Below are 20,348 nucleotides of genomic sequence, written 5' to 3'. Positions count from 1 at the left end.
CCCGTGTCTGCGTGGGTTTCCTCTGGGTGCTCCGGTTTCCCCCCACAGTCCAAAGACATGCAGGTTAGGTTAACTGGTGACTCTAAATTGACCGTAGGTGTGAATGTGAGTGTGAATGGTTGTTTGTCTCTGTGTCAGCCCTGCGATGACCTGGCAACTTGTCCAGGGTGTACAAGTCACAGGCTCCAGCTTGCCTGCGACCCTTTACAGTACAAGTGGCTACAGATAATGGATGGCTGGATGGCTTTGAGTGTTATATCAAATATATTCCATTCAGCTAGCATGATACTGAACGAGTCAAAGACAAGTTCAATATCATGCTAGCTGAATGTAATATGGGCGGCACGGTGGTGTAGTGGTTAGTGCTGTCGCCTCACAGCAAGAAGGTCCGGGTTCGAGCCCCGTGGCCGGCGAGGGCCTTTCTGTATGGAGTTTGCATGTTCTCCCCGTGTCCGCGTGGGTTTCCTCCGGGTGCTCTGGTTTCCCCCACAGTCCAAAGACATGCAGGTTACTGGTGACTCTAAATTGAGCGTAGGTGTGAATGTGAGTGTGAATGGTTGTCTGTGTCTATGTGTCAGCCCTGTGATGACCTGGCGACTTGTCCAGGGTGTACCCCGCCTTTCGCCCATAGTCAGCTGGGATAGGCTCCAGCTTGCCTGCGACCCTGTAGAACAGGATAAAGCGGCTAGAGATGATGAGATGAATATAATATATCTGATATACCACGAAAACAGCCAGCCAATATTATTACACATTCTTTTCAGGTGTTCAATGTGTCTTTCTCTTTCAAAATTCTCTTCAAATCTTCTGTATTTAACGACGCAAACCTGGCGGCCATGTTTGTTTACAAATTGTCACAGTCGCTCGCTAGCGCAGAAGTTTTACGTCTCTGATGTGTGATGCCATGATGTCTTGACAACCATGCAATATCGTAAACCATATTCAACGCTCATTCTCCATTGGGTAGAGTGGTGTAATACACGTAGGATAAGCTATATGATAACAACATTGCATGCTATCAAACCAAATGATTGAAACCCGCTAGAGGGGGATGGAATACATCAGGGGCGTAGGCAGAAATTTGTAATACTGTGGACTTCTATGAAATAGAGTGGACTCCATTGTAAGCGGGGGGTCTGGGGGTCCTCCCCCAGAAAAAATTGTATTTCTTAGATGCAATTTCCTGCATTCTAACCAATTTTCGCCGAAAACGACCTGGCCTTTCCGTTTATCACGGTCCGTGGGAATTCTTTCAGATCGGGCTGGGTAGCCGGTTCCAGGAGAGCGGACAGGTCTGCAGGGGGGCTGCTGGGCTGAGAGGCAGAAGGAGGGCTAGTCATGGGGAGAGTGGAGCGGGTTGCATCTGGTGTGGTGGCGGAGGTCGAACTTGATACCGGGACGGCATTATCATCATTGTCCACATCTGTTTCTTCTGATTTCGATCTTTTTGGCTTATTAAAGAAAGAGGACAGCAATGTCTGTTTAGACATGTTCTGTTTAAGTTAGCGCAGCTAAACTAGCATTCTAGGTCAGCGATGACTTCCGTTTTTTGGCATAGCAACGGATGTTTGCTTCTTGCCGCTTATCAAAAACGCGGGCATTAGCCAATCAAAATGATTATAGAGAAAAAAAACACTGACAAAAATATAATTTCTGTAAATAGTTGTAACATTATACTTAATTCAAAGTGTTTTGTTTCGTGTTACATTATTGTTATCCTGCTGTTCATTGAATTTCACGTTAAAAACACCTCCTCTATGGTGGGCGAGCCAGCTGTCAATCAAGTTGGACACCTCCGATAGGGTGGGCCAGCCGTCAATCATAGTGGCACCGGCCCACTGTTGCCCTTATGTGCCTACGCCACTGGAATGCATATGTTGGGAGGTCCGTATCGTGAAATACTGTGACCGAGGTCTTGAAAGCACTGAGCGAGGCCCTCTGGGCCGAGGTCACGGTATTTCACCATACGGACCGACCTTAAGCTGGTAAATAATACATTAATTTTTTTCTTTACCAAATTCTAACAGAAAACGAGAGCGCCCGAAATGGAAAACCGAGCCGAGCCGCCATTTTGAATCCTCATTCACGGCTGTAATGGAAATGGCTTCCTCCTCGGTATACAAGAGCACTTCCATGGCAGGAAAAAAACTAAATTTTGCCGCCTATGTAGCCCCCTATTTATACAAATAGGAGTCATTCAGGATTCAGCCATGTTTTTGCTCGGCGTTAGCAAGTGACAGGTTTTTAGCTTTCTCCTGAAATGTTTTCTTTTGTCTTCTTCAGGGTAGAAAAACTCGCTGTCGTTATCGCTATCCATGATGTAAAATTAATGCTATTCTCCTGAGAAATGCTGGCAAAAATTTACAAGATTTTTGATAATCTTATAAATGAATCTTATATAAAAAAAAAAAAAGATAAATGTTGACAAAAAATTCTACTATGTTTGTTGTTGTGAACGAGCGAGTTGCCAGAAGAGTTGCCGCTCGCCAGCCAATCAGAGCACAGGATTTGGACTGTGAAAAAAATAAATGTTTTTATTCCATCGAAAAAGCGTCCTGTATGTATAATAATTTCCGATATTTCACTCCGATGACGCCACTCCTAGTGTTTTCCCGCTGACTGACACGTATTGTTTCCGCCACCATAATAACGAGAAAGTTTCTCATAATAATGAAATCCTAGCTCGATGAGATATTAAGTCATGATTTTGAGGAAAATTCTCAATATTATGAAACCGTAAATCATTATGATGACAAGTCATAATTATTACATAGTATGTGATAATTATGGGATATTAAAAAAATCATAATTATGAGATTTTTATAGAATTCAAAATATCTATACAGCTGGGTAAATGACTCAAACTAGTTTCTTTACTTTAGTCAGTGCTGTTGCTGACTAAAGTAAAGAAACTTAGTTTGAGTCTCATTTTACTATCTGAATAAAACTACATTATGTTTTGTCTGAAAATGGCAGACAGGAACAGAAATATACAGATAACTCATTCACTACAGGGTCTCTCACAGGACACATCCAACACTGTCAGTAAATACCGTCTGTACAATCCAGTTTCTAGTCACCTTCATACTTTTATTCTCCATAAAAACACATTTCGAAGGTTACCCTTTCCGTGAACATTTCTAACAAAACACGTTTCCATGTTATTCCCGGCAGAACGAATCCTGTGGATTTTCTGGCAGGCATGTGTAAGACAACCTTCATGGAGGAAAAATCCGTTTGTAACCCACCCGTATTCATAAAACTCCAGCTCCTTTTGCTTTGAACTGCTCCTGGACGCTGGTCGGTCGGTTCCGGAGGTTTGTAGGAGGAGTTACTATCCGAGCCAATCCTAGTGCAGGAAATTTCGCTTAGGAGGCGGGATATATCGGAAAACGGGTGGGAAACGTAGTGCTCCAGAGGGTGGTGATGTGAGTGAGTATGTGGAGCAGGAGCAGGAGATCAGCCTGTTGGACCGAGATGACAGCTGATCCCTGTTCAACACAGATGCCAAACACACGGGATCATCTGCAGACGGTCAACACGTAGCTGATACGGATACGGCTTTCCACTCGAGACGACAGATTTATAAAAGTTGGAAGCGATCAAACTGTAAATAAGTGGAAAGTGGACTGACAGGAAGCCCACGACCAAAACAACCAGGTTCTTACTTGTCACACAGGTAAGTGGAAATCAGTACTGCATAAATGACAGTGTGTGTAATTAGCTGATGTTAAAAGTAACCGGTTCCTTACACATTTCCTGAGTTACTTTGTATCTGTGTTGGTGCACATCTCTGTCCACACTAACACTCTCTGATAACAGTTGCTATTACTGTGGGGTTTTCTTCTTCTTCATCTCATCTCATTATCTCTAGCCGCTTTATCCTGTTCTACAGGGTCGCAGGCAAGCTGGAGCCTATCCCAGCTGACTACGGGCGAAAGGCGGGGTACACCCTGGACAAGTCACCAGGTCATCACAGGGCTGACACATAGACACAGACAACCATTCACACTCACATTCACACCTACGGTCAATTTAGAGTCACCAGTTAACCTAACCTGCATGTCTTTGGACTGTGGGGGAAACCGGAGCACCCGGAGGAAACCCACGCAGACACGGGGAGAACATGCAAACTCCGCACAGAAAGGCCCTCGCCGGCCACAGGGCTTGAACCCGGACCTTCTTGCTGTGAGGCGACAGCGCTAACCACTACACCACCGTGCCACCCAATATTTGCTCATTTATAGACTAAACACATACCCAGAGAAGCTGATTTCTTGAACTGCTTAGTCACCAGCTCTAGAAATCTCTGCTTTCACTTGTCTCATCTCATCTTATTATCTCTAGCCGCTGTATCCTGTTGTACAGGGTCGCAGGCAAGCTGGAGCCTATCCCAGCTGACTACGGGCGAAAGGCGGGGTACACCCTGGACAAGTCGCCAGGTCATCACAGGGCTGACACATAGACACAGACAACCATTCACACTCACATTCACACCTACGGTCAATTTAGAGTCACCAGTTAACCTAACCTGCATGTCTTTGGACTGTGGGGGAAACCGGAGCACCCGGAGGAAACCCACGCGGACACGGGGAGAACATGCAAACTCCGCACAGAAAGGCCCTCGCCAGCCACAGAGCTCGAACCCGGACCTTCTTGCTGTGAGGCGAGAGCGCTAACCACTACACCACCGTGCCGCCCAGTATTTGCTCATTTATAGACTAAACACATACCCAGAGAAGCTGATTTCTTGAATTGCTTAGTCACCAGCTCTAGAAATCTCTGCTTTCACTTGTACGCATCTCAATCACTTCTAGTTGTTTCTCTGATAAGACACTGGGGAGGGGAAAAAAGGAACAGGATGTGCGTTTAAGCCGAAACATCATCCTGATTATCACTGACTGCTTCCAAACTCAATACCAGCATGCTTAATTTACTAAAACCTCTACTACAGCTGTTACTTTTTCCTTATACAAGCAGTATGCAGTGTGTGTGAGGGTGATGGTGGTCAGATGTCGTTGTTGCTCACCTGCCACACAGCAGTTGGTGACAGTTGACTCGCCACTTGATGTTTCCTCTGAGAGGACTGTGACTTGGCTGTGCCTCTGAGCAGTGTTCGAGTGCATCCTGATTAGCTCATCCGGCCAACAGGTGATGAGCTTATACCATCATGTGTTGTCTGTCCGGCATCGTCCACATTTCACGAAAATCGCTTCTTCTCTCTCAATTCTTCACCGTTTTTTCTTCTTTTTGGCAGGAAGGTAGGTCTGCCTGGGGTGCATATAGCTTCTATCCAAATTTGCGTAATTGCAATAATGAAGATATGGAGTAATGAACAGTTTCCATACAAATCGCTTCTTCTCCCTCAAGTCTTCACCGATTTTGATTCTTTCTGGCATGAAGGTAGGGGTGCCTAGGGTGCATATAGCTTCTACCCAAATTTGCGTAATTGCAATTAATAATGAAGATATGGAGTAATGAACAGTTTCCATACAAATCGCTTCTTCTCCCTCAAGTCTTCACCGTATTTTGATTCTTTCACTCCGGCCTCATCTGGTCCAGAAGGAACGATCTAAAGTGAGCCACCTTGTGCAGTTCTACTCTCAACCAGTCCAGCTCAAATATTTGACAGTAGAACTGCGCAAGGTGGCCCGCTTTAGATCGTTCTTTCTGGACTAGACAGGGCTGGAGTGAGCTACGCCATCATTGACGGTCTCCCTATAACTTTGGTATCAATATCGTGCAGTGCTAATGTAACGGTGGTATAGTTTTCATTTATATTTATTCAGTGGGCGGCACGGTGGTGTAGTGGTTAGCGCTGTCGCCTCACCGCAAGAAGGTCCTGGGTTCGAGCCCCGGGGCCGGCGAGGGCCTTTCTGTGTGGAGTTTGCATGTTCTCCCCGTGTCCGCGTGGGTTTCCTCCGGGTGCTCCGGTTTCCCCCACAGTCCAAAGACATGCAGGTTAGGTTAACTGGTGACTCTAAATTGACCGTAGGTGTGAATGTGAGTGTGGATGGTTGTCTGTGTCTATGTGTCAGCCCTGTGATGACCTGGCGACTTGTCCAGGGTGTACCCCGCCTTTCGCCCGTAGTCAGCTGGGATAGGCTCCAGCTTGCCTGCGACCCTGTAGAAGGATAAAGCGGCTAGAGATAATGAGATGAGATTTATTCAGTGACTTACAGAGTTTAAGCAGGTGAGGGTTAAAGGCCTTACTCAAGATACCAGACCTGGTTCTCTGATAGTTTTTGGATTTGAACTTCTGATTACAAGCACATACCTGTTATTACTGAGCTGCCATTAGCCTGCACCAGATAATTGTGTCGAAAAAGGTTGCGTTTGCAGAATATTCCGTTCTTGGCATAAAAATAATGGACACATACTATATGCAATGGGCAGCACAGTAGTGTAGTAGTGAGCACTGTTGCCTCACAGCAAGAAGGTTCTGGGTTCGAGCCCAGTGGCCGATGGGGACCTTTCTGCGTGGAGTTTCCATGTTCTCCCCATGTCTGCGTGGGTTTCCTCCGGGTGCTCCGGTTTCCCCTACAGTCCAAAGACATGCAGTTAGGTTAACTGGCTACTCTAAATTGTTTATAGGTGTGAATGTGTGTGCGAGTGCGCAGAAGGGAACCGGCCACCCTACTGCTGCAATTTTGGTGAAATCGACCTAATCTGGTTCGCCTCAAGCTTGGACCGGGTTTGGCAGTGACGACGACGACTATATGCAATACTGTATTGTCTTGTAATATACTTGCTATGTACAGAAGTTGCTAATGTAGAGTTGATTTGGTCAAAACGCTACAACGATGCTGGTGCTGATTTTACTAAATCTCTCAGAGATGTGATTCAAAATGTTAATTGTGTTGGGGGATGACGACTGAAGTGTAATGCAGAAATGCAGGATGTTAGAAAAGCCTCTGAACTTGTTTTCAGTTTGTTTTCACATCCTGATTTTCACTCAATGTAATTTCCCCTTTAACTACAACATTACCAACTTCTCAGCTATTACATAAAGCGTAGCTTTCTGTAAAAGACTATCACAGTTCTCGTGGATGTTGACGGATGGGTTCATGTAAAATGTGTATTAATAGCCCTTGTCTATTAATTCCCTCTCAGATGGTCTCTTGCTCCCTATGAGAAAGCCCTCGTTCTCTGTGAGTAACGTTAGTGCTTTTTGAAAGTCTTCCTCTTCAAGCCGTATTGATTTCACTTTGGTATTAATGCTTTTAAATAAACATCACTTTCTTTTGCAGCCCTTGTTGTATGCTAGGTAACATGCATTTGCAGCTCACCAGTGTGTGCACGGATGTGAAATCTCCGCGTTTCCGCGGAAATCCGCGTTTTTCAAATTGCCTTTCCGCGTAAAAAAATCATTTTCCGCGTTTTCTAAAATTTAAAAAATATATATATATATTCGGTAAAGTCTGGCGCGAAACTTTTCCGGATTTTGCTAAGCGGAAGTGACGAAAGCTCCTTACAGCGATCTGATCATTATCGCTGTGTGGAGAGGAGTCGCTATTGTACATGCACCGCTACGAGCAGACCTGCCAACCTTTACGCATTTTGCGTAGCAGATACGCATTTAGACATCAATCTACGCTGCTACGATTTAACACTTCAAAATACGCAAAAAGCCATTGATGGCTTTGAGTTCAAAGTAGAGCCCTGCACTCCCGCGGGACCCAACGCAAAGCAGTGCGGCGCGGGGCAAATTTTGAAAGCTCATTTCGGGCGGGAGGGGGAGGTGATAAGCTGCAGTCCCGCTAACTAAAAACGTGTTTAAAATAAAATTTATAAATTATTAATTTATGTCTATCATATATAATTTGTGCTGGATATTTTATTTGGCATTAATAAAAACATTTTAAGATGCCTAAATTTGCGGATGTGGTCTAATCTCGCGTACGTTTCCGATTCCTTTCCGCTCTTCCGTGTTTGAGATCTCCGATCGTGGCAGAAGAGCAGAGCTCCTCTAGTGAAGCTCGCAGTGCTTCAGAAGTGCTGCTTTAAAAAGAAAGTGGGAGTGCGAGTGCGCAAAGTGAGAGCTGTCAATCAAAGTGAGAGCTGTCAATCATGAGCGCATGCAGCGCTCAACTTGGAATGTGTCAGCAGAATGTCAGAGTCTAAACAATAAACTTACAATAAACCTAACAATGGCACCTATAAATACACAACATGTAGATCTACATAACGTTATCTGTGCCATCTCACAGCAGTTTGCTTAGCTATTTTTAATCAGGGCAAATAGCCTTATAGCCAAAACTAGTATATGATGCTTTGATTTATGGAGATGCCTTTTGTTTACACGTGATTTCCAAATGAGGGGTATTGCAATTTTATATTAGTCTAAATGAACATCTACACCAAGTTGCAAGCATCAGGGGAAGATTATGGACGCACCAAATTTGGCTTAACGGTCATTTAATGGTGAAATGCCGTTCGCGCTGTCAGCCAACTTCGGGTTGTTTCTCTGAATTCCGACAATAAACAAGACCATCTGAACACATCTGAAAACATCGTGGTGTGAACTGTGTTGGTTCAAATCAACTTGGTTCAGACCAAGTTGGTACTACAGCTTTGGGAAACAGTCGTTTTTTGGATGTTAGTTAGTTCAAACTTGCATCGTACCATATTGGTTTAATGCTAACTTGGTTGGTTGTTTGGGAAACGCAGCCCTGAACGTGAGCTGTAGATATTTATGCTCAAATCCACTCAAAGTAGGGGGCGGGGCACCATCACGCTGTGTCTTTAAATTATATTCATTTCTTATAGGCCTACTTGTATTTCCTAGAATGTAAATGTGAGGAGTGACATATAAGCTATGTACAATATTCTTAATATCCACTGTAGATTTTGGTAGGTGTGTTGGGTATCTCTGTAAAGCCTCAGCTGCGCATGGCGCCTGGTAACGCGCACCCTCGCTCCGTGCGCTAGGTGAAGGATCGGTCAGTGGAGAGCTCAGCTAAGCTCAGCGTGTTTAATTCCCCAAGCCAATGACAAGAACTTTCGTGAGAAATAACGCGAACGTCTGCATCATGCGGGATTTGGGAGCGGGACAAAATATGGCAGGTGGGAGCGGGACTGAAAATCATAATTCTTTGCGGGAGCGGGACTGAAAATTCTGTCCAGCGCAGACCTCTAGAAAGATCTTTAATATTCCGGTTCAACTGTCTGTGCATTCGCGCACTAGACAACTCGTCTATGGGTGTAACCGCATTGACCAGCAACCTGTAGAGAAAAGAAGACTTCGACCAATCACAGCGCTAGTTTTAAACTCTTCAAATAGGCCTAGGCTATGAGGCGAAGCGGAGAGCCGAGGAGCCGTCAAAACGAAAGAACGACATTGATTTTCATCCCTCTCGGTCGATCTTCATACTGTGACTGGTTTTACAAGGGAGGACGGTGCTAAACACCGTTTTGAAGGTAAATGGGCAGGGCAAGGGTATTGTGAATAAAGCAAGGACAACCCACAGTGTTCTGCCTTATCTGAAGGAAATATTTGTTCCAGCTTGTTTTGATATTTGACCCAGGCTTCTCAATCCAAAAAATATTGCATAGCCTAAAGTGAAAATGTAGTAGCCTACTGACGTTTCCATCCAGTCGACCGATAGACGCGTTAAAATCTTCTGAACTAGGCTACTCGTGCATGTGAGATTCAATGAGCAGCGCACGAAGTGTTTTCACGTAAGTGCGTGTAGTGGATGATGTGTGTTTTGTGTATGTGCGTGCCTTGCAGTTAATAATACACATGACGTCAGATGAGGATACTGACAGAGAGAGAGAGGTTAGCAAATCTAAAAAGAAGCGAGTCTATGCCCCTCAGAAGTTCCTAACGAAGTATCAAGATCAATGGCCATGCCTCCGCCCCCTAAACTGCCTAATCATGCGTTTTGCACAGTGTGCAATTATGATTTTGACATTAGCCATCAAGGAAATACAGGTAATAATATTGCTAACATAGAAATGCTTGCATTTATATACATAGGCCATTATTTTTTTTCCAAATTAGGCCAGGTCAGTGAATATTATAAAGGCTATGTTATTGGATAGGCCAGAGTAGCCTATAATTTATTTTCAGTAAGTTTTTCTGTAAGTGTGGTTATCAGTTTGCATTTACTAAATATTAACATTGAAAAAAATATATTTATATAGGTACTCTGGAATATTCACTTTCGATGTTTAGTGTAGCGAGGAGCAACAGAATCTCTTTTATGGTCAAAACTAAATTTATGAAAAAAGGATTGTGTGTGTGTGTGTGTGTGTGTGTTTTGCAGACTGCCGGCGTCTGTTTTAAAAGACATAGGCTATAGCCCTTTGGTTTTTCTGTTATCTATACAATATAATGCTAAATGTCAAAAGGGACATAGCATGCTATTTGGGATTCTTTGTTGTTTATAATTCCCAATGTATTTAAGACACAATATGCCAAATGCAGTACATTTATCCCTTATCTTTAAGTTTAAGGTCTGTATAAAGGACATATTTTTGGGGCACAGTTGCCTTGTGCCAAATGTCTTGGTGAAAGCATTGGAAATATATTCATGCCTTTTCATTAAGAGTTCTTGTTTTCTTCATAGTCTGCTTGTATGTTGAATAACTAGATATGGTGGTGAGTGGGAACTCTGTGCTTAGTAATACATTGTTCACATGCTCCCTCATTACAATCAATACTGATCAGCAAATGTGCCTGACCTCACGCCGTGCTGCGCTGCACCGCCACGATAAGTTGCTACTCAAAATTTTTTTCCAAGGTTGGCAGGTATGTACGAGTATGAATGAAAATGGCGGCGTTGTCTGTGAAGTCCGATGTCACGAAAATAGATTCTGGCATTGAAAATAAGTGGCGTTGGGACTGGTTAGAGCGCAAAGCTCCCGATGGAAGTGTTTTTAGTTTGTTTTTTGAAAAACTCAACAAGAAAGGAATCGCACGTTGCAAATTGTGTTGCTGTGAACTGAACTACGGACGGCGTGGATTTGTGACTCTCAGTGGACACGTGAAAAGCGAAAAACACAGGAGTCGAGTTGAGATTCAGAAGACTAACTATGCATTGCCAGGTAGGCATCAATAATAATAATAATAATAATAATAATAATAATAATGTTTTATCCTACGTATTAAAAACATTACCTTCACTGTTACTTTTTGAATGAAATTTTTAGTTCTCTGAAAATAATGTGATAATTCCAATCTAATTTATCACTAGCACATTTAATATTTACAGATACATTTGAACAATGATTAGGTTTAATCTGAAATTATATTGCAAGTATAAACTTCACAGAAAGTGTGGAATTTTATTTAGCCATTAATTTTTCAGGTGTTAGGTCTGATTGAAGAGAGTAAGTACATGTGAACTGGTGGCAGGGTTTAAATTTTATTGCTAGTTATGTAAGGCCACATAAAATTATATTCTTGTTCCTCATAGTCATTACAGCCCGAACCAAAAAAAATTGACCCACCATAAACATTTTTTTTTTACACTGGTAATTTAGCGTCATGCCTCTGAAACCAGAGTCTGCTCCAACCATTCCAATTTTTCGTGTTTTATCCCCCACATAGCAGAAAAATAAAACAAAATAAAATAAAAATAAAATAAGCCCGTCCTACCCATTTTGAGGAAAAATAGTGATGAGAAACAAGAAATTATTTTCATATGGCCTAACATGACATTTGTAGTGGTGGTAGTTTGGTATCAATGGTAACATTTTTCAGACTTAAGGCCAGACACGGCACCCCAAACCTGAAACATGACACTTTTTTCTCATTTTCAAAATTTTTTTGTAAAGTTCTGAAACATGTATCACTAAAGCACCATGAAATTTGACAAAAACATTTTTTAAACTGAAATGTGCTAATTTAGAAATTTTACATTTTATGTGCTTAAAGTGTCACCATTTTAAGTCCTTTTTACAAAAATTTTCGTGGGGGAGACCCCCCAGATCCCCACCAATGGGAGGGCACACCCTCCCATACCCTCCCCATGACAACTTCGTTGTCGTGACGACCCCTTCGGGGTCGTCTGTTGAGCCTAAAAATTTTCCTCTTTTTTTAAAATTTGTCACTCACATCCCTGGTGTGGAATACAGTGCAGAAAGAAACTGAGCCCTTATTCTTTGATCCAAACACACTATCAGAAAATTAAGTACATTATTGTACTTTTAGGGGTGTGATGGCTTGTCACTGGGGCAGTCCCCTTGAAGGTATGTATTTGTACCCTTTATATACTGCTCAGGAACATATATGTACCTTTTGGCCCTAAAAAGGTACACATAGTTAACTTGAGGTCCAATAATGAGCCCTAGGAGGTACATTAGTGAAGGTTCTACCTTGGGTGACAAAAATGGACTCTTATTGTACTCCTATTTCTGACATCCATCCATTATCTGTAGCCGCTTATCCTGTACAGGGTTGCAGGCAAGCTGGAGCCTATCCCAGCTGACTATAGGCGAGAGGCAGGGTACACCCTGGACAAGTTGCCAGGTCATCACGGGGCTGACAGGGCTGACACAGAGACAAACAACCATTCACACTCACATTTACACCTACAGTCAATTTAGAGCCACCAATTAGCCTAGCCTGCATGTCTTTGGACTGTGGGGGAAACCGGAGCACCCAGAGGAAACCCACGCAGACATGCGGAGAACATGCAAACTCCACACGGAGTTCCTTGCCAGCCACTGGGCTCGAACTCAGGACCTTCTTGCTGTGAGGCGACAGCGCTAACCACTACACCACCGTGCCGCCCCCTATTTCTGACAGTGTAGCAAAAATCTACTCTGAAGTGTTTGACACCTTATTTTCATTGATGCTGCTTGTCAAAATCTAAACCTTTTCTCAAGTAAATGTTTTCTTCCTGTCTCAGCTTGAACTTTCACTCTCCTTGTTTGGATGTTGTAGGATCCACATCACATGATGTAGATGACAATGTGAATGTAGTAAGAGTTACTACATTCACATTGTCTTCATTAGTTATCAGTCTCTCCTTTTTTCAGTTCAGTCCACTGGGTCGGGTTGCACTGAACAAAGAAGGCCCTAGTACACAGATCTTTTACACCTTCAGGTGGAAATGAATGAATGGTGTCCATTTGTCTTTACATCATTGTTGAATCCAGACCACTGTATAATTCCCAGAGTACTCTCCTTCCTGCAGAAAGTGGTGACGCTAAAGGTGTATGTGAGAGCCCTGCCAGTGTGTCATAGCATTGTGGAGCCTGTATTGCTGTGGGGCTCGTAACTTCTCAACCTTTCTGAAAGGTGTAAGACGCCTTCGTTAAGAGCCTACACTTTGTCCATGTGAGCTCCTTTGTCTTCATCTTGGCCTACACATGGGCTGGATGCCTGGCACCTGTCATGGACACCTGATCCACTGCAAGGAGTGTCTCTTCCTCTTGGCTATTATGTTGAGGTGTGCTGCTCCAGGACATCTGCTACCTTTCCAGTTGGTTCTAAATTGGATTGGTTCTTCTTTGTGCTATCTGGGTGATATTCCAGCATCACTGGCATTTATAGGAGGGGTTAAATAGAATGCTAGTTACGCATGTAACCATGGGTTTGTGAACACCAGAAAATCACCAGGGTTCTCTGGCATTCTGTCAAAGACTGGCAGGAAACTATAGTTGTATGAAGATATTCTTTGTATCACATGCAGTGTCATATGAGCATTTTGTGACTTTTTTGAGGTTTCGGCATACACGTACGCACGTTTCCACACACACAAGACGGTTTCTGGGTAATTCTCATTGTGCCTGGTGGTTAGCATCGGGGTGGCATAGTGGTGTAATGGTTAGCACTGTTGCCTCACAGCAAGAAGGTTCTTGTTCGAGTCCAGTGGCTGACGGGGGGCCTTTTTGTGTGGAGTTTGCATGTACTCCCCATGTCTACGTGGGTTTCCTTTGGGTGCTCTGGTTTCCCCCCACAGTTCAAAGTTCAAAGACATGCAGTTAGGCCATGGCCGGAGGTTTGGCTGAAGTTCCTTTGAGCAAGGCACCTAACCCCCAACTGCTCCCCAGGCACTGTAGCATAGCTGCCTCCTGCTCTGGGTGTGTGTGTGTGTGTGTGTGCTCATTGCTCACTTGTGTGTGCATGAGTGTGTTCACTGCTTCAGATGGGTTAAATGCAAAGGTTAAATTTCACTGTGTGCTTAAGTCTGTGCTTGAGTGTACATGTGACAAGGCTTCTTGGCTTGGTTATCTGATCTTCACAGAATCACGTTACGTAAATAATAGTGTTAAACGATTAGTCCATACAAAAACACAACTAGAATGGAGCTTTTTGACTAATACAGATGTTACCTGGTCTCACATGTGTGATGACAGCAGATGTGTGGGAGTCAGAATCGGAACTTGGTGATATTTTAATAATGGCACAGAGGTCAGTGTCCCCAACATTTACAGCTTATTTTTTTCCATTTCTCAAACATTTCTTTAAGACAAAAGCAGTCCCGTGTTGCGTAACATTCACTGGAGATTTTAGTCTGAAGTGATGGGCAGTAGTCCAGTGTCCTCATTAAGAGGGTGCTGCACATGCGTGACTGTGTGCCATATCTGAGCGAGTGAAGGCAACATGCTGTCATGATTACAGATTTGTGAGTCAGGAAGATTAGCAGTCATCTTTTCCTATTGCAACATTGAAATGAACGTCAATAAAAATGCACTGATTTGTTAGAAAATCATAGGGATTTTATATGAGATTGCTGAGGCCTCTGAAGGCCTGCTTGCACAACTTTCCAAATACCACTTAGGCTCCATAGTCCTCCATCTCTGTCAGAATGATTGCACTGGGGAAATACTCCACCCCTCTACTCATGAGCTGTGGATTTCCCTGCAAAAATTCCCCTCTGCCTTGACAAACTCCACTTTCCATTCTGAATGATGTCGGGACACAGACTGAGCATGCTGGTGAGAAAATGTGGAAGGAAGGAGTGAAGGGTTTGTTTTGAGGATGAGGGATAACTACAGGGTAACAGATAGATATAAAGAGAGATTTCATTTTCAGGTTTTAAAAGACAGCTATGTAGTTTGAAAGGAAATGCAATAAAAAGAACAGAGAAAATGAAAGGAGAAGTGCAGAATATGGCCGAGTAGCTAGGTCAGTAGTGTGTGTGTGTGTGTGTGTGTGTGTGTATATATATATATATATTTCTTAGCAAATCTTTACCAAGAAACGTGTGTGTGTGTGTGTATATATATATACAGTGGTGCTTGAAAGTTTGTGAACCCTTTAGAATTTTCTATATTTCTGCATAAATATGACCTAAAACATCATCGGATTTTCACACAAGTCCTAAAAGTAGATAAAGAGAACCCAGTTAAACAAATGAGACAAAAATATTATACTTGGTAATTTATTTATTGAGGAAAATGATCCAATATTACATATCTGTGAGTGGCAAAAGTATGTGAACCTCTAGGATTAGCAGTTAATTTGAAGGTGAAATTAGAGTCAGGTGTTTTCAATCAATGGGATGACAATCAGGTGTGAGTGGGCACCCTGTTTTATTTAAAGAACAGGGATCTATCAAAGTCTGATCTTCACAACACACATTTGTGGAAGTGTATCATGGCACGAACAAAGGAGATTTCTGAGGACCTCAGAAAAAGTGTTGCTGATGCTCATCAGGCTGGAAGACATTACAAAGCCATCTCTAAAGAGTTTGGACTCCACCAATCCACAGACAGACAGACTGTGTACAAATGGAGGAAACTCAAGACCATTGTTACCCTCCCCAGGAGTGGTCGACCAACAAAGATCACTCCAAGAGCAAGGCGTGTAATAGTCGGCGAGGTCACAAAGGACCCCAGGGTAACTTCTAAGCAACTGAAGGCCTCTCTCACATTGGCTAATGTTAATGTTCATGAGTCCACCATCAGGAAAACACTGAACAACAATGGTGTGCATGGCAGGGCTGCAAGGAGAAAGCCACTGCTCTCCAAAAAGAACATTGCTGCTTGTCTACAGTCTGCTAAAGATCATGTGGACAAGCCAGAAGGCTATTGGACAAATGTTTTGTGGACGGATGAGACCAAAATAGAACTTTTTAGTTTAAATGAGAAGTGTTATGTTTGGAGAAAGGAAAACACTGCATTCCAGCATAAGAACCTTATCCCATCTGTGAAACATGGTGGTGGTAGTATCATGGTTTGGGCCTGTTTTGCTGCATCTGGGCCAGGACAGCTTGCCATTATTGATGGAACAATGAATTCTGAATTATACCAGTGAATTCTAAAGGAAAATGTCAGGACATCTGTCCATGAACTGAATCTCAAGAGAAGGTGGGCCATGCAGCAAGACAACGACCCTAAGCACACAAGTCGTTCTACCAAAGAATGGTTAAAGAAGAATAAAGTTAATGTTTTGGAATGGCCAAGTCAAAGTCCTGACTTTAATCCAGTCAAAATGTTGTGGAAGGACCTGAAGTGAGTAGTTCATGTGAGGAAACCCACCAACATCCCAGAGTTGAAGCTGTTCTGTATGGAGGAATGGGCTAAAATTCCCCCAAGCCGGTGTGCAGGACTGATCAACAGTTACCGCAAACATTTATTTGCAGTTATCGCTGCACAAGGGGGTCACACCAGATACTGAAAGCAAAGGTTCACATACTTTTGCCACTCACAGATATGTAATATTGGATCATTTTCTTCAATAAATAAATGAGCAAGTATAATATTTCTGTAACATTTATTTAACTGGGTTCTCTTTATCTACTTTTAGGACTTGTGTGAAAATCCGATGATGTTTTAGGTCATATTTATGCAGAAATATAGAAAATTCTAAAGGGTTCACAAACTTTCAAGCACCACTGTGTGTGTGTGTGTGTGTGTGTGTGTGTGTGTATATATACAGACACACGTTTCTTGGTAAAAATTTGCTAAGAAATATATAATATATACACACACACACACACACACACACACACACACACACACACACACACACACACACACACACACACATACATCACTCGTCTCGTCTCGTCTTCTTCCGCTTTAACCGGGACCGGGTCGCGGAGGCAGCAGTCTAAGCATGGAAGCCCAAACTTCCCCTTCCCCAGACACCTCGGCCAGCTCCTCGGGAAGAACACCGAGGCATTCCCAGGCCAGCCGAGAGACATAGTCCCTCCAGCGTGTCCTGGGTCTTCCCCGGGGCCTCCTCCTGGGGGGACATGCCTGGAACACCTCCCCAGGGAGGCGTCCAGGAGGCATCCGAAAAAGATGCCCGAGCCACCTCAGCTGATTCCTCTCGATGTGGAGGAGCAGCGGCTCTACTCCGAGCTCCTCCCGAGTGACTGTGCTTCTCACCCTATCTCTAAGGGAGCGCCCAGCCACCCTGCGAAGGAAACTCATTTCGGCCACTTGTATCTGCGATCTTGTTCTTTCGGTCATTACCCAAAGCTCATGACCATAGGTCATCACGTTTCTTGGTAAAGATTTGCTAAGAAATTTTTACCAGCTCCGGTCTGTGGTTCAGAGCCTCCAGATTGTACATGCTGAAATGTGAACGTTGCCCAAACATATCTAGAGCTTCATGAGAGTGTATCATCCTCGTTAAAGATCTTAAACTATGTATGGTGAGGTTCGAATGCATTATGATTGAAATGTTTAAAATCCTAGAAATATGAAATTGACATTCTATCCACTAATCACGTACCACTAAAAGTAAGAAAATATCTGCCTTTTTTTTTCTTCTGTGCCTACATTGTTTTTAAACCTTCAGTCATGAACTTTTATTTCAAACAGCTGTTGCCTTTTTCCACCATATGTTACGTGCAGAAATGTAAAAGAGAAATCTGTTTGTTTACTGATCCAGAATGATCCACTGTTAAGTTCACCTGCTCAAGCTTGTTTTTCAAAATGAAAGCGTTTTCCTGGGGGCAGCATTCCGAGGCATCAGACTGACAGAAAGCACAATATCTGCACAGTAAACACAGAGAGGTAGTTTTTAAAAAATACACACACAACAAAAGCAAAACAATAAGGACGTTTCCAGCTTTGAATACATGCTCGCTGCAGGATTTAACGGAGAGGTGCAGTGAGTGTGTCGCTCATTGTTGGTAAGCAATCAGCCCTGTTCAATAAATAAAAGCAGGCAGTCAGCAGATCAAGTTTCAGGCCTGTGTGCCACATCCCTTCCTGCCTGAGATACAGAGAGAGAGAGAGAGAAAGATGTCAATAGAGATATGGAGGTATGTTTGGGTTTGTGTAAAGGGAGAATGCTTCAGTTTCTAGAAAACATGAATGAATTAACAGTGAAGAGGGGAACCATAAACAGTGGAAGAGTGAAGATATGGGTGTTTTTAGCATGGCTTGTGGCACATGGCCATATGCACGCTTGCACTGAAACCTGACTCATCACGCAGTAACGTTATGCAGATGTATGCACTGGCAATGTTGTAAGTGTAAGCACTGTCCGAGTCTGATCTGCAGACACTTTAATCTTGCATCACCTTAATATAATGTCTGGGAAAAACCCAGATAATAATCACCCCAAGGATTTGTTTAATATGTTTAGATATTTACCTGAGTTCCACAGCTTTGCCTGTAATCAAATATGTACTGGTAAAGAGTTATAATCTAGTGGCATATGGTGACAATATTTGCAAGTGGACACGTACTGTTAGAAATGGGAATGTGGGCTGGAGGATGTGGTGGCTCGCTACACACATACATATTTTACATAGACATGGGTGTTTTATTGGGAAATATGCCACTTGTATTTTTCATACGAACTACAACCATGACACATTTTTCAGTCTGTTGCTCGTGATGATATCCATTAATTGTTCTGATAAACAAAACATACCCAAATTTGTATCTATATAATAAAAAGAAAATCACACATTGGCTTGACGATATGAAGTTTATCTTCTCATGTTGAAAAACTCGTATTTGTCAAACGAAATATGTTGCGGATCTGAGCGACATTTAAATAATATTGGCTGGCGTTGAGTGGTACATCACACATATTCCATTCAGCTAGCATGGTATTCAATATCATGCTAGCTGAATGGAATATATCTGATATAGCATGAAAAAAGCCATTATTATTATTATCCATCCATTATGTGTAGCCGCCCATCCTGCTCCTCAGGGTCGCAGGCAAGCTGGAGCCTATCCCAGCTGACTACGGGCGAAAGGCGGGGTACACCCTGGACAAGTTGCCAGATCAGCACAGGGCCGACACATAGACAACCATTCACATTCACACCTACGGTCAATTTAGAGTCACCAGTTAACCTAACCTGCATGTCTTTGGACTGTGGAGGAAACCGGAGCACCCGGAGGAAACCCACGTGGACATGGGGAGAACATGCAAACTCCACACAGAAAGGCCCTCGTCGGCCGCTGGGCTCAAACCCAGGACCTTCTTGCTGTTAGGCGACAGCGCTAACTACTACACCACCGTGCCGCCCTATTATTATTATTATTATTATTATTATTATTATTATTATCATTATTATTGTCCAGGGTGAACCCCGCCTTTCGCCCGTAGTCAGCTGGGATAGGCTCCAGCTCGCCTGCGACCCTGTAGAACAGGATAAAGCGGCTACAGATAATGAGATGAGATGAGATTATAATAATGCAGTATTGTAAACCATATTCAGTGCTCGTTCTCCATTGGTTAGAGTGACATAATACGCTTAGGATAAGCGATATGATAACAATATTGCATGCTATCAAACCAAATGAACGAAACCCGCTAGAAAGGAATAGAATACATGTTTTTATTCCATCGAAAAAGTGTCCTGTATGTATAATAATTGCCAATATTTCACTCCGATGACGTCACTCCCAGTGCGTTGTCAACATGGCGAACTGGTTCAAAATGAAAATACTTTTGATTAATTTCTGGGTTGTTTTTTTTTGTGTGTGGGGATGTCTTTATGTAATAAAAAGAACATTACATGGTGGTGCGAAGATATGAAGTTCATCTTCTCGTGTTGAAAATATTTCACTTGTTCACTTCGCTCACTTATGAAATATACATTCACCATATAAAAGTGTGTGTGTGTGTGTGTGTGTGTGTGTGTGTGTGTGTGTGTGTATGATGAACTGCCTTAAAACATAAACGCAAACAAAACCCATCAGAATCCAAATCACCCAAATAAAGAATCTTAATGAGGCTATGTGCAACTTTGTTTTTCTCACAAGCAGTGCTTACTTTGTACCAGCTCATGCCTCAGAACAGAATCTGGTACTTCTCAGATTTGGAGTGCCTGCATTCTAATACTAATTTATGTGCATGAATAAAGTAACAATGAAATAATTTAACGAGTGGTGATTTCTTTACTATAACCAGCTCATGATGACCAAATGGTAACTAATAATCATAGCATACCTGCACTATCGGTCAC

General features: G+C 42.9%; 1 protein-coding gene across 1 annotated transcript in view; it reads left to right on the top strand.

Annotated features, from left to right (window-relative positions):
* Nucleotides 1-3,422: 3,422 nt before the first annotated feature.
* Nucleotides 3,423-20,348, top strand: part of dnmbp (dynamin binding protein) — a 78,257-nt gene continuing 61,331 nt past the window's right edge. The window contains exon 1 of the mRNA XM_060939941.1: nucleotides 3,423-3,679. The gene's annotated coding sequence lies outside the window, so the exon portion shown is untranslated. The remainder of the gene's footprint in view (nucleotides 3,680-20,348) is intronic.

The sequence above is a fragment of the Neoarius graeffei genome, chromosome 14, assembly GCF_027579695.1.
Source record: "Neoarius graeffei isolate fNeoGra1 chromosome 14, fNeoGra1.pri, whole genome shotgun sequence".
Lineage (NCBI taxonomy): Eukaryota > Metazoa > Chordata > Actinopteri > Siluriformes > Ariidae > Neoarius > Neoarius graeffei.
This window is presented reverse-complemented; position numbering and strand designations above follow the sequence as displayed.